The sequence below is a fragment of the Pristiophorus japonicus genome, chromosome 18 (genome assembly GCF_044704955.1).
Source record: "Pristiophorus japonicus isolate sPriJap1 chromosome 18, sPriJap1.hap1, whole genome shotgun sequence".
Classification (NCBI taxonomy): domain Eukaryota; kingdom Metazoa; phylum Chordata; class Chondrichthyes; family Pristiophoridae; genus Pristiophorus; species Pristiophorus japonicus.
This window is the reverse complement of record NC_091994.1, coordinates 15,490,916-15,497,294: the sequence shown is the minus strand read 5'-3', so window position 1 is coordinate 15,497,294 and position 6,379 is coordinate 15,490,916. Positions and strand designations below refer to the sequence as shown.

At 45.0% G+C, this 6,379-nt stretch overlaps 1 pseudogene; it reads right to left on the bottom strand.

Moving 5' to 3' along the window:
* Nucleotides 1-5,147: 5,147 nt before the first annotated feature.
* LOC139229421 (U2 spliceosomal RNA) lies at nt 5,148-5,424 on the bottom strand (annotated as a pseudogene).
* Between the last annotated feature and the right edge of the window lie 955 nt (nt 5,425-6,379).

Here is a 6,379-nt window from a genome sequence, read left to right as displayed (position 1 = left end):
TTGCTTAAGAATTCATAGCAACACATTGTTATTAAGAACTAGTTGGTTTATTAGCAAAGGTTTAACAATCACACTACACATTACCAGTTCATCCAGCAGGTTCACAACCACCTGCCTCATCGTGGATCTACTGAACCCAACTGGCTGGGGTTTTATTGAGTCCTATGAACATCACGTGACTGGCTAAGCCACTCCCAACTCAGTATACTCACAGGTGCATACATTACACAGAACAAAGCTCCCTCTACTCTATCCCAACAACATGCACCTGTGACATTTTCCCATTTCCCACACACCATCCCATGGCCTCAATGAATAGGATTGACAATTGATAGTAAATTAGTGACAATCTTTGCTGTGTGACCCACTCAGACCAGGATTAAGACTCCCAAAATTCACTTTGCATAAGGTCCTTACAGTCCCTCAGCCTTTCAAAGAGGAGAGCTTTATGGTGAGGTTAGAGGAGACTCTCATTTCATCAGTATGGGCTTGATTTGAACCCAAAGGTCAAACTCCAATCCATTGCATCCGAGTAATTTTCCTGTCTTTCATTTTTAATGGAGATTTAATCCAGTCATATCTTCTGACTTTTAAAATGTTATAAATAATGTTTGAAAATGAACCAAAATAATCCTTTTCTTGTGTTGCCTGACTTATGTTGTTCAAGAGTGAATATTTATCAATCTTTGCTCAGTAGTATCCTTTGAATCAGATCATGAGTTCAACCTCCACTCCAGAGAATTGAAGACGTGATCTAGGCTGACACTTCAGTATAGTATTCAAAGAGAGCTGCACTGTCAGAGGTGTCATGTTTCAGATGAAATGACTAACCAAAGCCTAGTCTGCCCTTTCATGCGGATGCAAAAGATCCCATGGCACTATTCAGAGAGCAAGGGATTTCTCGCAGTGTGCAAGCCACAACTTATCCCACAACCAACATTGTTAAAATGGATAATATGGTGATCGATCTCATTGCTGTTTGTGTGACCTTGGTGTGAGCAAATTAGCTTCTGCATTTCTCTACATTGCAACAGTGACTACACTTCAAAATGTACTTCACTGTAAAGTGTTTTGGGGCATTCTGAGGTCACGAAAGGGGTTATAAAAATGTGCGGTGTTTCTTTCTGAAACAGTAGAATGACATCCTTAAAATATTATAATCGGGGGTTTTACTTGCTTTTAGATGGTCTCTGGAGGTCAGTTTGGGCAGGCTTTCTGTTTTTGTCATTGGCGTGATTATTTTCACAGTGGTGATATTTCTGGGGTTTATTAATGCTAACGTTCTGGCCGTGTCGGTTCCCACTTATTTCCACTGTTCAGTCGATTTTAGCCACTGCGCAAAATATGACTTCACATTATCAGAACCATAGCAAAATACTGCCGCTGTTGGAATCCGAAACAAAAACAGGACATGCTGGAAGCACTCAGCAGGCCAGGCAGCGTCTGTGGTGAGAGAAACAGTTAACGTGTCTGATACGTCCTTACTACACAGTATAAATGCACACGAGGCCCATGCTTGAGAGAAGGTCAGTCTGTGACCTGTCCTTTATTCCTTAGCACTCAAGTGATGAAGGTGGGTGGAGCTTCCCCTTTTATACCTGAAGGTCCAGGTTAGGAGTGTCTCCCACCTAGTGGTCAGTGTTCTCATGGTGTACAACTTAGGTCAGTTTATACATGGGTTACAATGCTGGTTGAATACATGACAGTGTCAGGTTGGTGTCCCTTCGTCAGGACATTAAACTCTGTTTCTCTCTCCATGAACGCCGCCTGACCTGCTGAGTGTTTCCAGCATTTTCTGTTTTTGTTTCAAAATGATCAGGAGCGGACTGTAGTTTCAATGGTGGAAATCGGGCCAATCCTAGCTCCCTCTGAAAATACCGGTTTTACACTTAAGTAATTTAACAGCCGGTGATGTTAAGCCAGAAGTGGCGTCTTGGAGGAAGAGCCTTGGTTGACTAAATGCAGCAAGTCCTTCGAACGGCTTTGGCCCATTAGGAGCAAGACTGCAGACCACACTGCTGGAGGTTTTGCTGCAGCTTAAACAAGGTCTGCTCCATGACCCTCCGTGAGGACACGCTACCTCTGCAGTGTTTAGTAGAATTTGCCGCTTAGCTATCAGGGCGGTGGGGCCAGCCCTGTGCAAAGACCAATCCCTAGCACAAGCGTCAGTGGATTGATAGCTTGATGTAGATCTCAGAAAATCTCTGTGGTTGGTACGGTGTGTCTAATGCATTTGCTTCAAGGGTTCTTTGCTTAAGAATTCATAGCAACACATTGCCATTGAGAACAGGCTGGTTTATTAGCAAAAGGTTTAACAATCACACTGCATATTACCAGTTCATCCACCAGTCTCATAACCACCTGCCTCGTCGTGGATCCCCTGAACCCAACTGGCTGGGGTTTTATTGAGTGGTGTGAACATCACGTGACTGGCTAAGCCACTCCCAACTCAGCAGCTCTATAAACCTGTGAGCATACATTAGATGTGCATCAGGTTTGTTTGCAGACTGTGGCGGAGTGTCTTCTGCTCCTCCTTGAGTCCTTGAGTAGATAGGGGCATTTCAGTGCCACCAGCCTCTGCAACCACAACACAGCAAAAGAGACAAGAACACAGAGACTAGTTTCAGAATGAGCTTACAATAAATTCATCTCACTCATTCACTTGGGAACACCCATTTCCATTACATAACACAAAAGACCATAAGAACATTAGAAATAGGAGCAGGAGTAGGCCATTTGGCCCCTCGAGCCTGCTCCGCCATTCAGTAAGATCATGGCTGATCTGATCTTGGCCTCAACTCCACTTTCCTGCCTGTTTCCCATAACCCTTGACATCCCTGTATTTCAAAAATCTGTCTATCTCTGTCTTGAATATATTCAATGACCCAGCCTCCACAGCTCTCTGGGGTAGAGAATTCCAAAGATTCTCTACACTCTGAGAGAAGAAATTCCTCCTCGTCTCCATCGTAAATGGGCGGCCCCTTATTCTGGAACTATGCCCCCTAGTTCTAGATTCTCCCGCGAGGGGAAACATTCTCTCAGCATCTACCCTGTCAAGCCCCCTCAGAAACTTTTATGTTTCATTAAGATCACCTCTCATTCTTCTAAACTCCAATGCGTATAAGCCCAACCTGCTTAACCTTTCCTCATATGACAACCCTTTCATCTCAGGATTCGACCCAGTGAACCTTCTCTGAACTGCCTCCAATGCAAGTATATCCTTCCTTAAATAAGGAGACCAAAACTGTATGCAGTACTCTAGGAGTGGTCTCCCCAATGCCCTGTACATTCTCTGCTTTTATACTCCATTCCCCTTGCAATAAAGGCCAACATTCCCTTTGCCTTCCTAATTACTTGCTGTACCTGCATACTAACTTTTTGCTAACATAAACATTTGCACATAAGTACACTTTTTTCACACAACAATACTCTGTTAATGTTCAGAAACACTTAAGTGATACACAGGGACCTGCACAGTAATGCACATGACTGTTCTGTATATATTAATAAATATTAACACTAATTAGAATGTCGAGATGCATCTACCTGTTCTGTAAACATCAAAGGATATTTTCACATGCTCACGTTGGCGAGGTACTGGTAAGATGGACATCATTACATGCAAAACAGTACAAATATCCTAGTGCAGCATCTCAGGGGAAGAAGCCATCAATCAATTGCTGCCAGAATTCCTGTGGTATCAGTCCTTTTTCCTCAGGAGGTAAAATGATGCTACTTACTGCTCATCATCAATCTCTTCCACCATTCCACCTTCTAATCATCAGTGAATGTAATGCCGATGCCATTGTCAACGGTAAAGCTGTGCATCCGCCTTGCCACATGTGAGGCAGCTGCCAGAACGGTGTTTAAACACAGCAAAGACCATGGTCCTTTAAAGAAAGAAAGACTTACATTTATATAACGTCTTTCACAACCACCTGGACGTCTCAAAACACTTTACAGCCAATGAAGTACTTTTAGAGTGTCGTCATTGTTGTAATGTGGGAAACACGGCAGCCAATTTGCGCACAGCAAGCTCCCACAAACAGCAATGTGATAATGACCAGATAATCTGTTTTAGTTATGTTGATTGAGGAATAAATATTGGCCAGGACACCTGGGATAACTCCCTGCTCTTCTTCGAAATAATGCCATGGGATCTTTTACATCCACCTGACAGGGCAGACAGTGCCTCAGTTTAATGTCTCATCTGAAAGACGGCACACCTCCGACAGTGCAGCACTCCCTCAGCACTGCACTGCAGTGTCAGCCTAGATTTTTTTTGTGCTCAAGTCCCTGGAGTGGGACTTGAACCCACAACCTTCTCAGCTCAGAGGCAAGTGTGCTAACCACTGAGCCACAGCTGACAAACACAGCAAAGACCATGGTCCTTTATTGTACCATTGTTCAGCCCCGGTGCACAGGGTGGGCAGAAGCATTGTGATCCACAGTTGCAATGTGTAACCCGTATCGCCGAGGAGCCAGCTATTGGGCCTTCCTTCTCCTCGGAGGAACTTGGTCATATCTCTCTCTGAAGCAGTCCCTTGGAGTCGAGGATGACTTGCTTCCACACGAAAAATGAGTTCTCAGGTGACTGATGAGCCCGATGTGGGACCTACAGTCTCTGTCACAGGTGGGGCAAACGGTGGTTGAAGGAATGTTGGTTGAAGGGATGGGTGGGTGGGGTGCTTGGATTTTCATGTGCTCCTTCTGTTGTTTGCGCTTGGCCTTCGCTTGCTCCCGGCAAAGAGACTTAACGTGTTCAGCGCCTTCCCGGATGCTTCTCCTCCACTTTGAGCGGTCTTGGGCCAGGGATTCCCAGGTGTTGGTGGGGATGTTGCACTTTTTCAAGAAGACTTTGAGGGTGTCCTTGAAGCATTTCCTCCGCCCACCTGGGGCTCGATTGTTGCGTCGTAGCTCTAAGTAGCGCACTTGTTTTTGGAGTCTCTTAGCGGGCATGCGAACAATGTGGCCTGCCCAACGGAGCTGATCGAGTGCTTCGATGCTGGGGATGTTTTTTTTTTTTTTTTTTTTGGTTGAAATTCGTAGCCAATCGTTCCAATTCTTTGTCAAATCACAAACGCCAGAGGTCACCTTGCACACGCCAAGGATCACTCTGCGCCAATGCTCTTAGCCAAAAGGCCTAGAGCCACTGCACCGTTCCTGGAAGTACTGCAATACCAGGTTCGTGCCATGGAGGTGGATGGGTCAGGTCCCCCACACACCTCCGTGGAGGTGGATGGGTCAAGCCACCCCACCCACCTCCTGTTTCCAAAAAAGCAAGCATATACCTTCCTGATCCAGGGAGAACCACCCGGAGGTCATGGTGGCTACTCCCCTGTCAGGTCAGTTACGCATGATCTTAGCCAAAAGGCCGAAGAACAGATACTACACTTGATCTTAGCCAAAAGGCCGAGAAGATCGATGCTGGGGATGTTGGCCCGAGCGAGGACACTGACGTCGGTGTGCTTATCCTGCCAATGTAGTGCGGAAACAGCGTTGGTGGTACTTCTCCAGCGCTTTAAGGTGCCTACGGTACATAGTCCATATCTCTGAAACATATAGCAGGGTAATATGGGTTGGTGCAGAGTGTGTGAGTCATAGGTGCTCCTGGGGAACATGGCTAATTCTAAGTCAGGAGTCACATATTAGTTGTACATTAGAGGCATGAAAGAGCCTTTGATTTATGTATGTCACGTCACCACTGGACAGTGCCTGAATAGAGGCATTACTATTCCCTAGTGAACCACCCTAATTGGTAGACGTCCTCCTGACTTTGGGACTGCTGTGCTTTGCTCTGTACTAATGACCAAACATCAATCATCTGTCTAAAGAGCTCTGAAAACTGAACAATGGTTCAACCCTGTGATAGCCCTTGTTAGAGCCTTGGAGTTACTAGTGGCACAGAAACTGAATGCTGTTATTGACTGCCACGGAGAGAGAGCAGCGCTGTCCGAAGACGATCTCCGCAGTTAGTTGTTCAGGAGGTGCACGGTTTGGTAACTATCTGCCCACACAACCTCAGGTGATTCATGTATTGGCCTTGTTACAGACAGGTAGTTAATTCCTAACCAAGCCACATGACCTTGGAAGTAGTTGCTGCAGATCTTTATGAGTGGTCTATGAAGTTGGTGATAAAAATGAAGCATTTTTGCCCAAGATTTGGCTTGCTGTTGATTTTTTAAACTCCTTTTTAAACTATAATGTAGGGGGTTACAAAAAACTCCATGAGCAGAAATCATATCCCAGTTTAACCTAATACAATTTTATGATGATGAGTTGTTGAAGAAAGACTTGCATTTATATAGCAACTTTCATGACCTCAGACCATCCCAAAGTACTTTACAACAATTGAAGTATTTTTTAGGGTGTAGTCATT